The sequence below is a fragment of the Ornithorhynchus anatinus genome, chromosome 2, assembly GCF_004115215.2.
Source record: "Ornithorhynchus anatinus isolate Pmale09 chromosome 2, mOrnAna1.pri.v4, whole genome shotgun sequence".
NCBI classification, from domain to species: Eukaryota; Metazoa; Chordata; class Mammalia; order Monotremata; family Ornithorhynchidae; genus Ornithorhynchus; species Ornithorhynchus anatinus.
In genome coordinates, this window is record NC_041729.1 from 109,507,706 (window position 1) to 109,530,905 (window position 23,200).

The window sequence follows — 23,200 nt, forward strand, 5'->3', positions numbered from 1 at the left end:
GTGCTTGCTTGTATGCAGAGCACTGTACTAGGAACTTGGGAGAGTGGAATCTGCCTCTCAGGGTCACACCTGGAGAGTTTCCAGTCAGTACTCTACCAGTCTTAACTACAGGAGAGAGAGTCAAGCAGACGCCTACCCATTCCTAGCTTGGGCAGTTGCTAGAGTGTGAAAGGCAATCTGCTACAAGCCAAAACTCACCTGTGCTGAGCAGCAGTGGCATGGGAGAGAATCGAGGGCAGAGACTCAAGTTTACTACACTGAAGGAGGCAATTGTAAACTGCTTCTGTATTTTTACCAAGAAAACTCTATGGATACACTACAGAATGATTGCAGGTGGAGGTGGAATGTTCAGGGAGAGATAATCATAATAATAATGTTGGTATTTGTTAAGCGCTTACTATGTGCAGAGCACTGTTCTAAGGGCTGGGGTAGATACAGGGTAATCAGGTTGTCCCATGTGAGGCTCACAGTTAATCCCCATTTTACAGATGAGGTAACTGAGGCAGAGAGAAGTTAAGTGACTTGCCCACGGTCACACAGCTGACAAGTGGCAGAGGCGGAATTCGAACTCATGACCTCTGACTCCCAAGCCCGGGCTCTTTCCACTGAGCCACGCTGCTTCGTGCATGGTGTCACTATGGGTCGGAAACGACTCGATATAAAACAAGAGAAATCCAAAGGAATCAGCTCCTTGAAACTCTAGTGGTTGAAATCCCTCCCCTTCAGAATCAAAGTCCCTGGAAGTTCCACTCTGTAGAATCCCCCACACCTGGAAAGCCAAGTCCTCTAGAAATCCCGCCTGCCCGGAACATTTTCCAATTTGCTCCAAGGAAGTAGCCTGTCACTCCGTACAACCAGCCAATGGACCAGTCAGTCAATCGAGAGTCTAAGTCTAATGTGTGCAGACCATTGTAGTAGCCACTTCAGGACACAAAAATCCAAATAGCTTCCAAATGAAAAGCAGAAATCCACAAAAACGCTAAACACATACCATGAATATGGCAAGAAAAGTATCATAGCTGCACAAAAATGTGAGCAACATATATACACAATCATAAAAGAAACACTGCAGAAATGGGCATTTTGCAAGTTCTGAGGCTTACTGGGGGTTTGCAGATGTCAGAATTCTGGGGTAAATTTGAGAAGGTTTCATTTAGCTGGTAAGTTTTTGATGGGGATTTAAAGATATTATTTTATAAAGCCACAGTGGCAGTATCAGCCAAATTGACTGAATACCTACTGTAAGGATGGCACTGTACTAAGTTCATGGAGAAAATAGTAAATAAGTAGGTGACCTAGTGGAGTTTAAAGTTTAATGGGGGAAGCAGAAGACACCCAATGATAAATATACAATAGTTAAGATTGTAAAAATAGAGACACAAAAGAATATATAAATAAAGAACAATCAATGCTGGTCACTAAGGAAGTACTAAACAATATCAGAATTAAATAAAGAATAACAAATAAACAGAAAAAAATACATGACTCCTGAGGTGGCTGATGGGATGGGATGACCTGGAAGTTCGGAGCATAAATTAGAGACTGTTTCCTGAAGGCGGTAACTTTTTAGGTAGGTTTTGAAGGCGGTAAGGACACATTTTGACAAATTCTTGCAAGGGAAGGTATCCCAGGCAAGGAAAAAGGTGTTGGTAATATTCACTGTTGGAGGGAGCTTTCTCCATTGCATTGGAGCTGGAGAATTGAGAGAGAGGGATACCTTGGAGTTTAGAAAACATGCTTGAATTTGGAGAAGAAGGGGGGAATCAAATTGTGGCTTCACCTATTATTCTAACAACAAAATGAAATCATAATAATAAAAGAATATATTCATCATTAAAAATGCTTCAACAAAGACTTTCAGTGTTTGCTGTGCTGAGCTATAAGATAATAGAAACCAGTCCTCCTCACTAGTTCCCCAGTCTCCACCCTCTTCCCTCTCCAGTCTACATTTCATTCTACAGCCCTAATCATTTTTGTATTCCATCTATTTGAAAGCCTCTCTCCATTCCTCAAAAACTTTCAATCCTTCACTACATGCTCAGGGATAACTACTATATTTTGGCTGCTAGAAATGTGCCCATCTGGCCCTTCTCTCCCTTATAGGAATGGAAGACATCAAAGTTGTGCAGAGCACCCAGGGACCACATTGTACTAATCTGTTCTTTCCTCCCACCATTCACCCAAATCTTTCAACCCCAAATAGCTTCCCTTTGAACTCCAATCCTCATTCTCCTCATTCATCTCTGTGTCCTCCCACAACTCTATTTTACTGAGATCTATGGAACTCTCACTCCATCATCTTTCAACCTTGAATAATTCCTGGCCCATTCATTCCTTCACCTTGTTATAATAGAGACTTGGCTCTCACCTGATGATTCTGTTTGCTCAGCTTTTCTTCTCTGAGTGGGCATCATGTTCTCCCACTCTCAGGAGTAGACTTCCTCCTTTGTTACTTTCACCTCTTTTACCTCCTTTTCTCTCCTTCCTCTTCTGTTGAATTCCACGTCTATAGCTTTACCATCCTCTCTAGATACTAGTCAACATTATCTCTCTCTCTATCTCTTCCCCTGACCCACCTCTGTATTTCTGAGTGATTTTGATGTTTTCTTACCTTCTCTAGCTCCCTTCTCCTACCCTTATCCTTGGAGGCTTCAACTTTAATGCTGATGATCTTGCTAACCTCCCAGTCATCTGTCATCTTTTACTTCTAAATTTTACTGATCTTTGCTTCACCTCACCAAGCTATACATCAGTAGATCTAATCAGCTTGAAACACCTCATCATCTATAACCTCACCAATTCTGACATCCCTCCTGACCTCAATTGCCACCTCATCCACACACTCCGCCCCACAAATCTGATTGTCACCTGTAATCTTCATAGTCTAGAGGGCTCACTTCTTCTCCATGCTTTCACACCCGTTCTAGACTCCCTGTCCAACTCTCCACTCCTTTGTTGAGAAAACATTAGCCTTCAATTGTCCCTTCTCCACTAACTTGTCACCCTTTCCATCCTCCACTCTTTTGTTGAGAAAACACAAGCCTTAACCTGTGCTCTCTCTGCCAAACTTGATCCACTGTTCTCTCTCTCCCTTTGCACAGCCACCATGTTTTAAAACTGAAGACACAGAACAGAACTTTAGAAGATGTATGCCTTCGCGAGTGATAGGAGCTATCCTGCTGTGTAAGGGCAAAAGCCACAGACTATGGTTTACCTGAAGCATCAGCAGATGTAAGATGCTGTGTTGCACTTTATATTTCGCATGACAGGAGACAGCTGTGTGGATATGTGTTGCAGCATGTTGAAAGCAGAAGGGCTGCAATATGCAGTGGCATGATGTCACTGACAGTCTATCACAATGCACTGATTCTTCTTAGCAAGTAAACAACCATTAGAGTGGATTAATAAAGGGGTAATTAATAGGATTGTTAGTGGTTTTTAAAGAAATTCAATGGACACTCACTACTTGTTTTGAAATGCTAATGAATCATTTTGGGATCGTTTCCAGTTTCAAGTGAAGATTACCATTAAAATTATTCTTGTACAGTGGCATCCCAATTCAATATTTCTCATGGGTAAGCACCATGTCATATAAATACTAAACTGAACTAAAGGGATAATGACTGAAAAAGAGATTTCTCTTGATAACTTTCTCAGGCTGGCCATTAAAACGCTTACCACATGGTAGCCCAGAACAAAGTAAAGGTATATTGCCAGAAGGCATACCTTCTATTGTGGTAAATATATTGGAAACAGACCAGTTGGTGCCCAGAAAGGTGAATTTGAAAAAGGAAAACATTCAATCCTAAAACATTCATCTAGACTGTAAACTGGTTATGGGCAGGAAATGGGTCTGCTAATTCTGTTGTAGTGTACTTTCCCAAATGCTTAGTACAGTGTTCTGCACATAGTAAACACTCTATAAAATCCCACTGATTGATTGATTCTCAACTCTTTACTGACCACCAAACACTTCTCTCAGTTAACTGTGTCTAATCTGATGACAGGGTAAAACCTGTTCATTAAAATGATCCTACTAGTTCTGAGGAGAAAATACCTGTGGCCCCTGTGTAGTCTTACAGTTCTCTGACTTTCCAAATCCTTCTCTAGCTCTCAACCTTGTTAGCTTTTTCAAAACACGCCAAGCATAAAGGGGGAGGATTTTTTTCTCTGCCTCCTCATCTCACCCCTCCTCATACTCCCCCGCCCCCAGAACCTCCCCCCTTGCTCTAAATGCAAACAAAGGGAACCGTAGAAGATCCTCAAGGAGCAGCTGTTCAGCAAGGAAGCCATGAGCATCCACAGAGCTGCTGCAGCACGCACATCTGTCACTCAAGAAAATGTCATTCTGCCCAAGCAAATCCATTGTGCAATCGGAACGGGGAAAGCACTTGTTTAGAAAGGTTTATGGATGGACGTCTGTTTGAATGAGCGACATCTGGGCCAGCTGGGGTAGGGGGTGGGTTTGCCTCTTCAACTGATTCTTCTTAAAGAGGTTAGCCGGTTTTGATTTCTAGAAAATGCTTCTCTAGTAAAATAAACAAAATGTAACCATCCAAAGCTCACCTTTGAGTGAGATTTCCACTGGGTAATTTCTAAGAAAGCCTTCATTGATCCAAATCTATCCTTCAGTGGCAATACTGAACTCTTCACTGTTCTTGAAATTTAAAACAAACTGCTTGGTCTGCCCCTGCAAACCCAATTTCCACTTACAAAAAAATGTGTCCAACTGCCAACAAATAACTAAACACCCCTACACCATTCAGGAGCTAGATTTAAGGGGACAAAACAAAAGCTTTCATTGCAATAGCTCATGACTATAGGAGGGTTTGAAGTGAGCAAAGTCACTTAGCTTTGGAAAACTAAAAGCCTCAGAACCCCTGGACCATTTCAAGCTACTAAAGGTGAATAAACAACTCTCCACTTGCAGGTTATTTTTTGCACAGCCACTTTCTAAGAAAGAGCTTGAGTAATCCATGCTTCGAAGGATTGTATGTTGCCAGCACAGTTCGTCTTGCATAATCATGCTGAGAAATAGTTCAACAGAGTGATCTGTTTGCTTTCTTTGTTGGGGGAGAGGTTGAGGGATAATTTTTGTTTTATAAACTTCTTTCTTTCCTCCTGCTGCTTTGAAGTGTAAAGCAGAGAACTCTTTCAGTCACCATCCATATTTGATGCAAAAATGTAAATCATAGGAATTTATTTTCTTTTCTTCAAAAATGTTTCCCTTGAAGATTATTTTCCTTTAGATAGGATTTTTTAAAAGATAAAATAAATCAGATTGTCAAGAAATTTCTCAAGGGAAAACTGTCTTGGTTTATAAAATTAGGTTGGACTATGTCCAACTTAATATTGTCTATCTACCCCAGTGTTCACTACAGTGCTTGCACATAGTAAGTGTGTAACAAATACCATTATTATTAATAATAACAGTAATAATAATAATAGTATTGTCAAAATTGTGTAATTCCATGAAAAGCTCAAATATCTCATTAGTTCCCTACAATATTCTCCCCAGACAAATCAACCTGCCTATTTATCTTTTGGCATTGACCACTAAAATGAGAATGAATTTTTTCTTTTGAAGGAGCTGGACCAGTGAAATAAAGGCTTAACTTTCTCCTAAAAATCCCTCCTACTCTCAGGAAAGCAAAGCACACTTCTTTTTCACTCGAAGTTTCTGCAATTGCATACTAAATATTATGAGGCACTTCTCCAGAACTCTGATCAGCAGATTTGATCTATGGATTTAGATCAATTTTTTCTTATGGCAAATCTATATGTTATTCTACTTCTTCATTTGGTACTATTTGCTGAGTGGCTGTTACTTGGGGGCAAAGGTCACTATCTTGCTGTTGGAGCAGCCGAGTAATCTTTTACTCCTCACAAGAGTAGTGAAAGATATTAAATCACACTTGACGTACCTGAAGCCCAGCAACTTCATCCATATTTTATTTGCTGTAAATTTAATACCACAGCACTTTTTAGGGTGATGTATTTATTAACTGGCTGGGGATGAGCAGTACAGAAATTCAGTTTGTTTGGGAAAATAAAATGAAGACAGTCTGACAAGTTTATGAAGTAAGCACAATAGCTATTTATTACTTTTTAAGCACTTGGTGCAATGAAATGTCTTTAGCAGCGTTCGTTCAATAAATGCATAACACCTGCTAAATTATCTCTGTTTTGATTTTTCTTTGAATTATCATAAAGTTTTAAAAAATAATTCGTCCCTTCCTCCCATGCCACAGATTCCTATGGCATCACTGGGGCTCTTCATGTCAATATACTTCAACAAAGGATAGATGAGCAATTAAGTTCAGTGGAATTCTGGGAAATGGAGTCACATGAATTCTTTGACTCCAAGGTCTGTAGAGAAACCCCAAAGAGAGTCAACATGACTGTTCTCATTTTTCTCAATTATTTTCCCTTTCATTTTAGTCCTGCACTGAACATTTTGAATAGCTGCATACTTGCACTTATCCACCATCCCTTCCAATATGCTTCTAACATGTTCTGTATCCCTCGTTTCATTCCCAGACTATTCTTTCCTCTTATATTTAGTTTTCTTCCTTTTAAACCAGGCATTAAACACATGGAGATGTGTGCTGCTGATTGAAAGGGAGGCTGAGGTGCCTGTGGTCAATTGATCTGTCCATTAGTCATTATTTAAAGTTTGATAAAAGCCCTCCTCCAATCCTGTCTCGACAGCGAAACCTCAGCTGTAGTTTAAAACACTCTCTGTAGAGAATGCACAATCTGGTCTTCTCAACATATAAAAATATCGTTCATGTGGTCAACTGAAATAATTTTTTGTAGTGTTTTTCCGGTGATTGATGTGGGTAGCTGGTCATACCAAAAGGCAGGTTAGAGACTCCCACACAATAGACTGTTTTGCTCTAACATGGACACTGACTCTTATTTTAATATTATGGCAGTGTTTAGCTTGTCATTTACTCTAGTCACCACAGGACATTCCTATAAATCTGAACTGAGCCTTGTCTGTAGACAAAATCTGAAGTCAATGGCACCCACACTGATGTTCTTTTTGCCTGTTTCAGAATGCTCTATTTCTTCATCTGAGCTGCATTCTCATTCTATCTTCGATGTTACTGGTTCTCTGCAACACTCGGAGATTCAGATCTGCAATTCATATAATTGGCTCAGAGGTTCAGTATCAACCAAATAATCCAAATATTTGGATTTGGATCTGTTGAATCTGAAGCAGTCCAATATATAATGGATAAAGTGTCAAGAAAAATAGATGATGGAAGCAATGAAAATCCATGATAAGAACTTTGATTTGCCTCAAAAACCTTAGAGGTCCTCTTCCTTAGCCTGCAATCCAGCCTTCCAATTTGAACTGGTTTCTATAAACTATGAAATTTGTCTTGCTATCAATCAGTGAACCAGTAGTGCTTTTTAAGTGTCTGTTGTGATCAGGGCACTGTACTGAGGGCTAGGGGTGTACAAGGGCTAGTGCATGAACCCCACTTTCCAGGCAGGGAGTTCAATGAAGAAAATAATAATAATAATAATAATAATAATAATGTAATAATAATGTAATAATAATGTTGGTATTTGTTAAGCACTTACTATGAGCAGAGCACTGTTCTAAATGCTGGGGTAGATACAGGATAATCAGATCGTCCTATGTGAGGCTCACAGTTAATCCCCATTTGACAGATGAGGTAGCTGAGGCCCAGAGAAGTTAAGTGACTTGCCCACAGTCACACAGTTGACATAAGGCAGAACCAAGATTCAATCCCATGACCTCTGACTCCCAAGCCCGGGCTCTTTCCACTAAGCCACGCTGCTTCTCTATGAGACCATGGCCATGGAAGGGGGAAAAGGAAGGCTTACTGATGACTATATCTTCCAAATATGCAAAGCCTCCAAATAGGCTAGTTCAGTTCCCTTCAGATAAAACATTATGTCCCAGGTCATTAAGACTATGTCATCCTAGGTTAGACAGGGTCCAATCAACCCACTATTAAATCTCTGAAAATGGCAGTGGGACAGTTGGAAGGCTCATATGGATATTAAGATTCTCAGAGTTAAGGATGTACCATCGATTTTCCTCATTTTTCTCTCTAAAAACTTACCATCAACTTCATACACATGAAGCTCTTGAAGTTTCTTACATCCCTAAATATCCATTTAACTTCTTTACTGTTATACTATAGACCCTTCATTAATAATTCATCTAACCATAAAGTCCTTGAGCACAGAGATCCTGCCTACTAACTCCACATATTGTATTCTCCCAAACTCTTAGTACAGGGCTTTGCATACATTAAGAACTCAGTAAATACCAACAATTGATTGATTTGGTTTATGCAAATCCTTATGTAATAATAATAATGATGGTATTTGTTAAGTGCTTACTATGTGCCAAGCACTGTTCTAAGCACTGGGTTTGATGCAAATAATCAGGTTGTCCCACATGGGGCTAACAGTCTTAATTCCCATTTTACAGATGAGGTAACTGAGGCAAAGAGATGTTAAGTGGCTTGCCCAAAGTCACACAGCTGACAAGTGGCGGAGCTGGGATTAGAACCCTTGACCTCTGACTCCCAAGCCTGTGCTCTTTCCACTAAGCCACACTGCTTATCTGATTATAACTAGAGGGTTGAGGGTTCTTATCTGGAGAAACTAGAGAGAATATTTTGTTCTCCTTTCCTGGGATCATTTTACAAGAAACATTATGCTACTGAACAAGCAATAATAATAACTGTTAATAATCATGGCATTTGTTAAGTGCTTACTATGTGCCAAGCACTGTTCTAAGCACTGGGGTAAACACAAGTTAATCAGGTTGTACACAGTCCCTGTTCCACATGGGGCTCACACTCCTTATGTCCATTTTAAAGATGAGTTAACTGAGGACCAGAAAGGTTAAATCACTTCCTAAGGTCACACAGTAACCATGTGGAGGATCCAGGATTAGAACCCAGTTCCATCTAACTCCCAGTCCCGTGCTCTATCCACTAAGCCAGATGCTTCTCTACTGGTTCAGACAAATGGTCTACTGAGCCCAGGATTCTCTCTCTCCAAAAGTGGGCCAGATGCTCGGAGGAGCCATCCTGTAATTGCTTCCAGTACATCCATATTTATAGTTAGTAAAGTCAGCAGGAAAGGCAACCATGGAAGCCCAACAATTCCCTTGTTCATATGTGCACTGAGGTCACTGGAAGGGATGGTGCTCTCCCTCTCTTCTATCCCAGGGCTTGATCCCTTTTCCATGGAACAGGATAGGTAAAAGCAGTTGTGGTAACCAGCTGCCCAACACGCACTCTGCGGAACCTATTGGAACAGTAGGAAGGTTTTTGAGTCCTTGTAACTCTCCCTAGTGCCCTGCACATTGTGGGTACCCAATGAGTATCACTGAATAAATGAATGAATCAATCCAATGATACAATCCCTGCTTTCAAGGACCTTACAATCTAGTGGAGGAGGCAGACATTAAAATAAAGTGTTATTGAATAAGGGCAGACTTTCAACAACCTTAACTTTTCCTAACTTTCAATCTAGATTAGGAACATTAACTAAGCAGTGGAGTAAGGTACTGGATTAATTCCCCTCCCTAAGACAAAATCCTCTACTGCATGGGGATAGCATGGAACTGCACAAAAATATCAGTTTTTGTAACAGAAAGAAGTAGCTGTTTGAAAATGGTAACAGGAGGTCCCTAATAATAATAATAATGGTATGGTATTTCTTAGGCACTTACTATGTGCCTGGCACTGTACTAAGCGCTGGGGTGGATACAAGATAATTGGGTCAGATGCAGTCCCTGTCCCACATAGGACTCACAGTCTTCACCCCATTTTACATAAGAGGGATGAGGGAACTGAGGCACAGAGAAGTGAGGGGACTTGCCCAAAGTCACACAACAGACAAGTCAGGGAGCCAAGATTAGAATGCAAGACCTTCTGACTCCCAGGCCCATGCTCTTTCCACTAGGCAACACTGCTTCTCACACATGTCTAGGAAGTGGAATATTATTTCATACAGATTATGCTAAAGCCGCCAGAAGGGAAAGGTTTAAAAATTTCTCTAATGGTGCCTGGAGTGAGCTAAGTTCATCAGTTAGAGATATGCCAATAAAACAAAATAACCCTCATAGGAAGCCTAAATGTTTTCTGAGCTGGGTTTTCCTGCTCCAGGCTCTTGTGTGCCCAGCAAAACATCCTCAAGTGGTTTAGAAGAATCATCCATCTTTTCTCCTTCTCCTCCCCTCATTCTTCAATCAAGCAGACACACACTTGCTTCAAGCATGGAAAAAGTTCATGGGCACCAGGTGCTGACACTGCCATAAGCCCCAGCTAGTCAAATGACCCTCTTTTAGGCAAGTGAAAAAGAAGTCTCAGACAGGGCAAGGGTGAGCAATGCTGAAGACATCTACCCTCTGCTCTATTTCCATCTTTCCCTGTACCATAACCCTAATTCATACTATGTGCAACTCTGCTCACATATACCACTTTATAGTCTTGGGCTGTCTACAGGAGTGGATGAAATGGCCTCATTTTTGCCGTTTCCTCATCTCCTCTCCCATAAGCTTAGGAACGTGGCCCTGGATTTTTTTTTTGTTGTTGTTTTGTTTTGTTTTAATGATATTTGTTAAGTGCTTATTATGTGCCAGACACTGTACTAAGCACTGGGGTGATACAAGCAAATCAGGTTGGACATAGTCCCCACCCCACTTAAAGCTCCCAGGCTTAATTCCCATTTTACATTGAGTTAACTGAAGCCCAGAGAAGTAAAGTGACTCTCCCAAGGTCACATAGAAGACAAGCAGCAGGGTCAGGATTAGAACCCATGTCCTTCTCACCCTAAGCAGAGGGTAGAAAGACAAAGAAAGACAAAATAGTTACAACTATAGACATTGGACAGCACTGTACTTCCAGGGTAGGAGCATGATAAAGGCTTCAACCAGGATGAGAGGGTAGAAAATGTGGAAGAATTCAAGGTCCACCAGTGGCAAAGGCAGCCAAATTTTATGAGCCAGGTGGCTGTGTAAGACTATCTTGCCATCTTGAGAAGTTTGAAAATTGTAAAGCCCAGCTCTTGAAATAATAACAATGATAATGGAAATTACTATAACCTGGGGCTCCTGACTCACAGATCCATGCCCTTTTCAAAGGACTGCACTCAGTCTATTTATTTAAGCCTTAAAATATTCCAGTGGATGGGAAGAAAGAGGGAAAAATATCATATGATGGGCAGAAACACTGGAGTTCAGAAAATCTAGGGTGAATGTGGTAAAAAATCTTCAGGTTTCCACTTATCCAGACCACAACAATCCAGGTAAGAAACTAGCATTATGGGTGATAGTGACTTACCTGAGAAAGTGTCATTTGCTAGGTGGTCAGATGAGCTGAGCTTCCTCCTCAATTTTGAAAATCTTGGATCCAAGGGCTTCTCAGAATCAAATTCAGTTTGACGTTTTAGAGTTACCATTCCAGAAGTGGGTAGCTGTGACAAAAGGTCCCTCTGTATTCTTTGTCAAGTTCCTCTTGTCACACCTCTTGAACATGCAGTATCAGATGAACAGTAGAAGGCAATTGCCCCTCCAATTTCATCAGGTGGTTTTTAAGAGGTGAATAAGAAGCTGAGAGGGGAAAATGGACCAAGAAAGGAAGTAATGGAAGCATCTATAAGTTGAGGAAGGCAAATGAAATGATTAATAATTGAAACGAATGAACAATTGAATAAAATAGCAAGAGACAACATAAAGCTTTTCAAGAAAAGAGAAGGGGAGACTATAAAGAGACAAATATGGCAGCTGCACTGGTTTTCATTTGTGAAAATGAAAATGAATTTGCTTGTCTTCATTCCACAGATTCCATCTCTTTGTTTTCTCTAAATTTGGGTTATGCTCCTGAAGTAAGCAAAGACAAAATAGGAAGACACATAGATTAAATTTTGGGCAGTCTAGCTTTAATGAAAAACAACTCAATGAAATTGCAAACCTAAATTCCCAAGGAACAAATGTGGATAGCAGAAATGTAGGATCCCATCTAAATTGCTCCAAATTCAATTTACAATTATATTTGCCTTTACAATTCTTTCTAAAGAATAAACCCATCCAAGTTCTCTGCTTTCTGTAGAAGAGGATGTCTATATGTGGAGCAGTGATTCTATTGTTATGAGTAGAACTTATTTTCATTCCAATTTGGGAGCCTGAGAATGAGGGCTACAGAACATTCAGTAATTCACAGTAATTCACAGTTTGCTCAGGAGAAGCAGCATGGTGTAGTGGGATAGAGCACGGACCTGGGAGTGAGAGGGTCATGAGTTCTAATCCCACTCCTTGATGTGTCTGCTGTGTGACCTTGAGTAAGTCACTTCACTTGCCTCAAATTACTTCATCTGTAAAATGGGGATTGAGACTGTGAGCCCCATGTGGGACAGGGATTGTGTCCAACTTGATTTGCTTGTATAATAACAATGATATTTGTTAAGCACTTACTATGTGCCAAGAACTGTTCTAAGGGCTGATTTTAGTACAGTGCACATAGTATACATTTAGCAAGTATGCCTATTTTTATCATTATTAATTGAAAAATTACTTACATACATCCCTCTGCTAGGGTAAAATTACATTTGCCCAGAGACCCTCTCATCAGAATGGCCATCCCTCGGGAATGGTGTATTGGAACAATTGCCCCAGATCCCAAGCTTTAGGGCAATACTCCCCCTGCCCCCCCACCCCACCAACCCCTGAAGGCTACCAGGTCACAGAGAAATCAAGAGGTGGGGGAAAATAGGTACCTGGAACTAGTGCATAGGCTCAATATGGCAGGGGCAGCAGTTTAAGGAATGGAACTACTGCATCAGCAAATAGTTTTACACCTAATGTGTCCCTGTCATAGCAGGTCCTAACCCTGTTGCCTGGAGGGGATTTAGGACACTGAGAAGTATTCATCTCTGAAAAGGTTTTCATTTCTAACACATTTTTTCAGAGCTTTCTGTTTGGGCTTTCTTTCAAGAATGTCCCCTAAGTTTGTGACACAAGGCATGTCATTGCAGCTTTGTGCCAAAGTTAATAAAAACCTTGTTTTTATCAACTTACCTTTAGGCCTCTAGGCAGAAAGGTGTTTATTGCAGTCAGGATGTTGGTTACCAGGAATTCCTCTATATGAGCTGGGGGAGCTTCCAGAAGGTTGCAGGAAAACCAAGGGAAAATGGGAGAGGCTGACAAAGCTAGGCTCCCAGTAGAGGTAGTTTTTCCTTTGACCTCTAGCCTCTCTTCTCTCAAGGATCATTTCTTTAAACGATCTTTCCCATAGTCCCTCTACTGCTTCTATCCCCATAATTATCGTTCCTTGCCCTTTTTCTCTCCCCTCCCCAACCAAGTTATAGAGTCTTGATGACATTTTTCATGTTCTTATTTTGGAAACATTCACGGATGAATGGTATAAAATGGGAAAACAGAAAGAATGTTAGGAATATGGAGGAAAAAAAGCTAGGGATGCTAGATAATCCATCCATAACCATTTGAATTGTTGTCAAGGATGGGAACATCACATGGTTACTCCAAGCATTCTCTTGCCTTGGGGGGAGAGAGACTCTTGAGCTGGATGGATTTTCGGAGTGATCCAATAATATTATTCCATATGGCCTTATGTATGATCTTACATACTAACTGAAAGCCAATATCTATCTTCTAAGGATTGGCTGAGAACACCAAGGGAAGAGGAGGAAGAGTTTCCCAGTGTTTGGAAGGAGCATCCAGTAGAGGTTAGTGCTTGGCTACTAGCATCCAACCCTGCAAGGAAGAAGCCCATGGATGAGAAAGAAGAAGAGTACAACATATTTCTCTCAGTCTTCCTGTGGTAAATACATACTGTGAGAGGTGCTGCTTTTCATACCTCAGGACCACCTGTGTTGCTGTACATGTAAATGGAATGGCTATTTTTGTTAAACAGAGCTTAACTATTTCTGATACAGTCATTTATTTGTGAAGACTATTTTATGTAAATTTAATTATAAGAAAATTGAAAATTGTAATACATAGCTAAGCCCTTAAGGCCGGTTAATCTATTTGGATTGTAACAAATATAATTTTTATTAGCTCAGTCTATTTGGATGGTAACGAGTATAACCTTTCAATAGACATTACAGATGCTGAATTATGGTCTATTTTATGTAAAACCAGCATTTACTCCAATAAAAGAGAAGTTCTTTTATCTGTCACTGTGCTATGGAATCATTATATTAATGAGAGTAGAATCTACACTATTCCTATTATGCAGGAGAGAAACTGTGGTGCTTTCTAGATATTAGTGGAAAGATGTGCAGGTAGTCATTAGAAAAATAATCAGCCCTATACTGGGGTAAGATTTTCTGAAACAGCCTGTGGGGGAAAATGGCTATTTTCACAGAAAATACTCATCATTTTCCCAGTCACATTGGTTATGTCCTCTCTTATCCATAAAATAAAATGGAAAAAATTTAGGTGTCTTTAGAGTTTTCACAATTACAAATTCAGGATTAAAAACCTTTCAAGATCTACACTACTGAAATCTTACTGAGAATTCTGCTTTAACTTTGAACAAGAATGATAGAATGACAGAGAAACAAGAGAGTAGATAAGAACGTTACCTAAAGAGAGAGTTTTCTTTGGGACTCCATTGACTTAGCTTTGGTTTCTTTCTGAAGATGAAGATTTTCCAGAAACTTTTAATACATAGGTGGAGTGTGTTTTATAAAAGACAGCCAAATTCAAACTTTGTGTGTTTCATGAGGATGCTGGGGAAGAATTCATCCATAAAACTTTAAGGAAAGGTGATCCCTAGAGTTGTAATTACAGTTGCATAGGTAAGAATCTGAAGAACTGGAACCTACTGACAAAACCAGTCAAACTGACCTGAATTCAAAACTTTATGGGGAAAAAAATAACTGACTAGGGACATACTAATTGATTTTAAAGCCCTCACCAATGCATTAGAAAAACAGAATCTTACTGATGCTTGAAAATTAGATTCTCAAAAGCAGAGAGAAGCAGCATGGTCTAGTTGGAAGAACAGAGGTCTTAGTTCTCTCATCTTCCAAATGTGGATTCAACATCTTGTCTCCCTCCTATTTGGACTGTGAGCCCTATGTGGGACCTGAACATTTTGTGTCTTCCTTAGCACTTTGTGCTTAGTGCTTAGTGCACTTAGTGCTTGTATGTAGTGAAGTGCTTAATGGATACCACAATTATTATTGAATATTTTCTACTAAAGTTGAGGAGTTTTCCTGAAGCTATCACAACTATAGTAACTTTTGGGTAAAAAAGAGGCAGGTAACCATATGGGAATATGATTAAAATCTCCAGTGAACCTAATTTTGACGAGCACATTCTTCTGGTATAAGGATTTGTGAAGTGATTCACCACTAAGTACAGTAACCACCAAAGATTAATCTAATGATCTGAAGTGTTAAATAACTTTTAAAAGGGTGGGATTTCTAACTAAAAAATAACTCAGACAATGTAAGAAGTAGCTTAGATAATAGAAGAAGCAGTATGGTCTAGTGGAAAGAGCACAGTCCTGGGAGTCAGAGGACCTGGGGCTCACACTCTTCTGCTTTTTAGACAAGCATTGTAGGCAGAGAAGCATACATTCTGCTGAAGTTAAAGAGGGAAGGTGACACAGGTGGGAGAAAGGTGTAAAAAAAAGAAGAATGAGAAGTGATTGCTTCATTTTCCATAGCATCATCATAATAATAGCACTTGTTAAGTGCTTACTATGTGTGAAGCATAGTTCTTAGTCCTGGGGTAGAGACAAGTTGATCAGACTGGGCACAGTCCCTGTCCCACATGGGGCTCACACTTTTTATCCCCATTTTACAGATGGGGTAACTGAGGTCCAGAGAAGTCTTTGACTTGTCAAAGGTCATGCATCAGAAATGTGGCAGAGCCGGGATTATAACCCAGGTCCTTCTGACTCCCAGGCTCATGCTCTATCCACTAAACTATGCTGCTTCTGTGCTGTGGCATATGTTGTGTGGTAAATGCTATCAGCCCGTTGGATAGGAATACAAGCAAGAGATAGATACATTTTGGGTGGTGCTCAGTTGGACTTTGGTGCTAAAAATAAATGAGGGACACTTCACCTGCTATGTTTCAGGCATGAAAATGTCTTGGCTTGCTCCTTCTCTTTCTCCAAGCCCAAACAAACTATCCCCTTTATAGTCATTAGACATTTTCTAAGACCCTTGTTGCCAATCCTTTACTGTCCAAGTGGTTAGTTACTTTCCTTTTGAAGATGTTGATCCTTCTCGTAATTATTCCAAGTTGGGCGATGAAACTTTAAACTCCCCTCCCCCAACCCCACTGTCTTACTTCTCATCTTCATTCAAACAGAAGCAGAGAAACATCAGTTCAAAGAGAAGCTTCAGAAATCGCCAAAATTTTTGGAGTCAGCTTGGCTGGGAGCATGGAATTCTGGGAAGGACTAACATCACCTCATCTGAGAAAAAAAGAGGAATGTTCAGAGCCTCTATTGGGTCCAAACCGTCACTGCCTAAATGGAAAACTCCTCCCTTTTCCTACTGTTCTGTTCAACCTCTTCCACTCCTCTAGATCCTACCCCTTAGCCTTTAAAAATATGAACGCATTTTTTGACCGCATCTTTTCATCCCAGCCATAATTCTCAGCCCAACACTTTATCCTACTCCTGCCCAAACTCTTCAAATGTGCTATTTACCATGGCTGCCTCCATTTTCACTCAACTCAATCTGAACTTGCCCCTCTGAAATTTGAAATCCACTTCACCTAATCTTCTGGCATTCCCAGTTGATTTCAACATATTAGACTGTCTCTCCCGCTGGAAACTCTCTCAGGCTTTTGACTTTACAGACACAGTCCTCTCCTTTTCTTTTCCTATTTCTTAAGCACTTACTGTGTTCCAGGCACTGTACTGAGCACTGGGTTAGACACAAGCATATCAGTTTGGACACAGTCTATGATCAAAATGGAGTTCATAGTCTTAATCCCCATTTTATAGATGAGGCAACTGAGGTCCAGAGACGTTAAGTGACTTGCCCAAGGTAATACAGCAGACTAGTGGCAGAGTCAGCATTAGAAACCAGGTCTTTCTGACTCTCAGGCCCATGCTCTATCTATTGGGCCATGCTTTTTCTGTTTATCTCGCTCAGTTTTCTTTGTGTGCTCATTGTCCTCCATTCATACTTTAGCTGTGCATGTGCTCTGCAGGGCTCAGTAATGTATACCATATTTTCAATTATTGATAGCCATGTATAATCTATTCATAAATAAAAATGGTGTTCAAAATATCAGTGTCCTGGAGTCTGTCACAAAGGAATAGCTTCTATGTAGGAAAAAGACTCCATATCCTTCTCTCCTACTCTGATCGCGCATGCTTGTGTTTTCTGTGTGAGACTTGTTTCCCCTCAAAAGTTTAAAAAAATTCAGTTATTTTCAATCAAGTAATTTGCAAATGATTTAAAATTACGTATTTATTTACACGGTCTTAATTCATAATTTCTAAGGGAATTATTTTGGGTAAGGATTGTCTCTACCTGTTCCTGAATTGTACTTTCCAACTGCTTAGTACAGTGCTCTGCATAGAGTAAATGCTCAATAAATATGATTGAATAAATGAATTATTGAATTATTTTCTCTCTGGTTCCCTTTATAATTTTTTTCTCTTTCCTTCCCCCAGTCGGTCTTTTCACAAATCATTAGTTGAATGAGAGGTGGCAGCAGCCCAACAGGTAAAACAGATAATAATAATAATGATGATGGCATTTGTTAAGCGCTTACTATGTGCAAAGCACTGATCTAAGTGCTGGGGTAGATTCAAGATAATCAGGTTGTCTCATGTAGGGCTCACAGGTTTCATCCCCACTTTACAGATGAGGGAACTGAGGGCCAGAGAAGTTAAGTTACTTGCCCAAAGTCACACAGCTGACAAGTGGCAGAAGCAGGATTAAAACCCATGATGTCTGACTCCCAAGCCCGGGCTCTTTCCATTAAGTAATAATAATGTTGGTATTTGTTAAGAGCTTACTATGTGCAGAGCACTGTTCTAAGCGCTGGGGTAGACACAGGGGAATCAGGTTGTCCCACGTGGGGCTCACAGTCTTCATCCCCATTTTACAGTTGAGGGAACTGAGGCACAGAGAAGTCGTGACTTGCCCACAGTCACACAGCTGACAAGTGGCAGAGCTGGGATTTGAACTCATGACCTCTGACTCCAAAGCCCATGCTCTTTCCACTGAGCCAATTAAAGGCAAACATTTTGTCACTTTATTATAATAATAATAACAATAGTTATATTTGTTAAGCACTTACCTTACACCACACACTATACTAAGCATGGGGTGGACAAAAGCTAATCGGGTTGGACACAGTCCCTGTCCCACAAGGAGCTGACAGTTTTTCAATTCCCATTTTACAGATGAGAACTGAGGCACAGAGAAGTGAAGTGACTTGCTCAAGGCCACAACACTAGGTTATATATATCCATATCTGGGATTCCAAGAGCAGTTCTCATCCCCACATTTCAGGAAGCATATACTAGACCTGGAGAAGAAAAAGAGAATCAATCATTCAATCATATTTATTGAGTGCTTACTGTATGTAGAGCACTATACTAAGTACTTGAGAGAGTACACTATGGCACTATAACAAACACATTCCCTGCCCACATTACACTTACAGTCTAGATGAGAAGGGCAACTAAGATGATTGGGAGAATGGAACAATTTGCATATGAGGATAAAGAAGAAATTAAGGCTCTTCAGTGTGATAAAATGCAGGCTGAGAAGGGATATACTTGACCTTTATAAAACCATGAAGACCGTGGACTGATGATCACAGGATTTTTGTGTGATTGCCGAATCTCAAAACAGCAGCATGAGGGACACCTATTGAAGTTAGAAGGAGACAAGTTCTAAAAAAAACAAAAGGAAGCGTTGGTTTCCACAGTTGGTGGTGAGCAAGTGAAATTTGTTACTACATGGGCTAAATTAAAAACAAAGAATACTCAGTAACTGACTAAATGGAAATGGATTAAGTCTATGAGGGTATCTGAAGCTTCTCTGAGTTCTTCAGAAGAAGGGCCTTAGGCATTGTTGTTACAATGTAATGATGATGATGATGATAATAATAATAATGATGATGGTGATGATAATCCTAATTCCATCCTTTGCAAAGGGGAGGTCATAGGTCTCTGTAGGGATGTACTTGAACAGATGAGTATGTGTGTGTTTGTGTGTGTGTGTGTGTGTGTGTAGGTGTTAAAATGCACCCCGAAACTAGAAAAAAGATGTGATATCACATCCTTGTGAGAATTATCTATAGAGGACTGTGTGTTTTTTAGAATTCCTCTGGGTGGGATTGGGGAGGATGCAGTGGGGACTGGACAATGATTCTTCCATCAGTGCAGCAATCACTGCTCCATTCTTTTATGGAAACACTTTTTCATGACTCAGATCCAGGAAGAGAAGTGTAGAGGGAGGAGAAAGAGAGGCATAAAGCAGAATATTGCCTTGCCTGTGGTACTCCAGTGAAGCAAATCATGTCTACTTTGCTTGGAGAAGGGCGAAGGGAAAGAGAAGGTGCAGAGTGGTCCCTTTCTCCAATCAGACTCCCAAATAAGCATTGCTATTGTTGTGGTCATTCATCTTAAGTGTTTTCAAAAGCACCTCTTCAACTCTAAGCTCCAATCTGATGAGGGTGATGGGAATTTTATGTTCAACATAATTATAATACATTATTGTATAATATACAATTATTAACACAAAATGTATTGATAACATAATAATTCAATACTTACAAATTATAGAATTATTAAGTGCTTACTATGCACGAAGCACTGTACTAAGCATTGGAGTAAATTCAAGATGATCGTGTTGGACATAGTTCCTGTTCCACATGAATGTTACAATCTACGTAGGAAGGAATAGGATATAATCCCCATTTTACAGATAAGGAAAATAAGGAATAGAGTAGTTAAATGACTTGCTGAAGGTCACACAACAGGCAAGTAGCAGAGCCAGGATGAGAGTCCAGATCCTCTGACTTTCAGGTCTATGTTCTTTTCACTAGACCATTCTGATATGCAAGTAAGAAAGGAAGTTTGTCTAGAACATGTATCCTAGGGAGAAATGTATAATTGTGGAAGGCTGTATGGAAACATAACTGAAATCCCATAGCATAACTGAAATCCCAGCTTCTGCTCTTATTGCTATTTCACTTTTATATGTAGAAGGTCAATATTGCACTGGTATACCAGTGGTTCATCTTTTTAAGCAGTACAAATGCATTCAGGCTGACAGTTTCTTTTGGATTTATCATATGATTATCTTTTCTATGTGCAAAAAAAAAGGAAAAATAGAAAGAATCAGGAAATGTAGAGGCGGAGCCTCTCTCTTTTTGACCATTCTATTTTACTAAACAATATTAATTGATATCTTACACAGGATCTGTACCTCTGAAGCTGTCCGGCAATATATATGAATTCTACCCTTCGCATTTCCTCGTCCCCCCCCACATAATCAAGTGGTCCCCAACCAATAAATAACCCCAGTAGCATGGTGTGACTGAACCCGTTCTGGGAATGAAAGCATCTTCAGTCTGTGCTGGGACTACACCACAGTTAACGCTGGCATACATTGCTTCGTGATTTTAATTAAAGCATTTGAATGCTGGCAGGTCAGTATTGTTAGAATGGATGTCTGATTAATTGCTTATTTCTTTGTCATAGCTACAAATGGGATGTTGTGAGAATGCATGTTGAGCCCCAAACAGTCCTCCCAGGGGTGTGCTGGGAAATGTACTCCTGAGCAATCAGCTCTTTTCACTTGGAACTTCGGGTCGGAGAAGAGCCAAAATCAAGTTGCCCAGAGAACCATCCAGCTCTAAGATGCTGACGGTAGGTCAATGTCACTGGTGCACTTGTCCTTCAGTCCCTGAGGGGCTGAGTGGATGGAGTAGGTACAGTATGGTGCCCTCTGCTAGGCAAATTAATAAATGTGCAAATTAAAAAGGATGTCAGAGTACTAAAGAAACATCTGCTAACCAAAGTAAAAAAAAATAATGATGATGATGATAAATAAGGAGAGATGAAAGTGATTTCTGCTTTAGCTTGATTTCTATCCAGCTGTACCCTTCTGAACAGCAACAATCAAAGCAAGCTAGAAGTTCAAAATGTTATGCCTTGGGCTTCAAATTATTCTAGGGCATTTGATGGTCAAATAGGATCAGACCAGATTCATTACATCCCCATGGTAACTCATCAGATTCACAACTTATGAGGGAGCCATATTTTCTTGAACCCAACTGTGGAGAAGGGGTGGACTTTTAGGGGTGGGCCAATGGCAGATGGGAGAGGTGAAAGAGGAAAGGGTGATGCAGAGGAAGAAAAAGGCAGGATTGAAGCTAGAGACAGAAAATAAAAGACAAAGAGAGAGACAGAACAGGGACAGAGTTAAAAACAACATTTACAGAGGCACTCACACAAATACATACACACACACACAAATCCTCAGTTCAGAATCTACAGACAGTGGTAAGAAACAGTAGGAACTAGGTGACCACTGGCTTCTCAGAATTTCTGTAACAAACTACCTAGCCCAGAATCAACAACTGGGGCATTGGTGCAGACAGTTAACAGAAGTAGAGACTCAGGGGAGCCAGAGACTTTTACTGTCTAAGCTTCTTGTAGGCAGGGGCATTAGCAATTCTGGTGTATTGTACTTATCCAAGTGTCCTCTAGACTGTAAGCTCATTGTAGGCAGGGAATGTGTCAGTTTATTGTTATATTGTACTCTCCCAAGTGCTTAGTACAGTGCTCTGCACACAGTAAGCACTCAATAAATTAGGTTGAATGAATAATGAAATGAGTATATTGCCCTGCACAGAGTAAGTGCTCAATCAATCACTCACATTTATTAATCACTTACTGTGTGAAGTGCACTGTACTAGGTACTTGGGAGAGCACAATGCAACTGAGTTGGTAGACACATTACCTGCCCACAGTGAGCTTAGAGTCCAGAGTGACATAAAAATAAATAGTGGTATTTGTTAAGTGCTTACTATGTGCAAAGCACTGTTCTAAGCGCTGGGGGATACAAGGTGATCAGGTTGTTCCACATGGGGCTCACAGTTTTAATCCCCATTTTACAGATGAGACAACTGAGGCAGAGAGAAGTCAAGTGACTTGCCCAAAGTCACACAGCTGGCAAGTGGCGGAGCCAGGACTGGAACCCACAACCTCTGACTCCCAAGCCCGGGCTCTTTCCAATGAGCCATGGAGATACAGATGTTAACACAGAGAAGCAGCGTGGCTTAGTGTAAAGAGCACGGGGTGTGCTGGGAAATGTACTCCTGAGCAATGTGAGCCCTATGTGGGACAACCTCATTATGTTGTATCTACCCCAGCACTTAGAACAGTGCTTGGTACGTGCTTAACAAATACCATCATCATCAGTATTATTATTGTAATTATAGATAAATTACATATATATACCCAAGTGCTGTGGGGTTGAGGGAGAGGTGAATAAATGTGCAAACCAAGTACAAAGGTGACACAGAAAGGAGTGGGAGAAAGGGAAATGAGGGCTTAGTTGGGGAAGGCTCTTGGAGCAGTTATGCTTTTAATAAGGCTTTGAAGGTCGGAAGAGTGTTAATCTGTTGGATTTGAAGAGGGAGAGTGTTCCAGGCCAGAGGCAGGATGTGGGTGAGAGGTCAGAGGCAAAATAAGTAAAACCAAGGTACAGTGAGTAGGTTGGCATTAGAGGAGCAAGGCGTGAGGGCTAGGTTGTAATAGGAAGTCAGGGAGGTAAGTTAGGAGAGGAGCAAAGTGATTGAGTGATTCAAAGCCATGACAAGGAGTTTCTGTTTGATGCGGAGGTGGATGGGCATCCACTGGAGGTTACTGAGGAATGGTGAAACATGGACTTAATGGCTTTGTAGAAAAATGATTTGCACAGTAGAGTGAAGTATGAACTGGAGTGGGGAGAGACAAGAGGAAAGGAGGTCAGCAAGTGGGCTGATGTAGTAATCAAGGAGGGATAGGATAAGTGCTTGGATTAGCTGCTCAATAAATACCATCGATTGAGTGATTGACTGATTTATCTCCTGCCATCACTTACCTTCTTTTGCTATTGCTGGTTCGTGGCTCAGTGGAAAAAGCACAGGCTTGGGAGTCAGAGGTCATGGGTTCTAATCACAACTCCACCA

At 40.5% G+C, this 23,200-nt stretch overlaps 2 long non-coding RNA genes across 2 annotated transcripts in view; both read right to left on the bottom strand.

Moving 5' to 3' along the window:
- Positions 1-12,295, bottom strand: part of LOC114809095 — a 62,774-nt gene extending 50,479 nt beyond the window's left edge. Inside the window, exon 1 of the long non-coding RNA XR_003756855.1 lies at positions 11,346-12,295. This is a non-coding gene — a long non-coding RNA (uncharacterized LOC114809095). The remainder of the gene's footprint in view (positions 1-11,345) is intronic.
- A 6,094-nt stretch (positions 12,296-18,389) lies between these two features.
- On the bottom strand, positions 18,390-23,196 carry LOC114806502. The gene is made up of 3 exons (XR_003754538.1): positions 23,113-23,196; positions 18,797-18,882; positions 18,390-18,538 (listed from the first exon to the last, which is right to left on the bottom strand). It is a non-coding gene; the product is annotated as an uncharacterized LOC114806502 (long non-coding RNA).
- Positions 23,197-23,200: the final 4 nt, after the last annotated feature.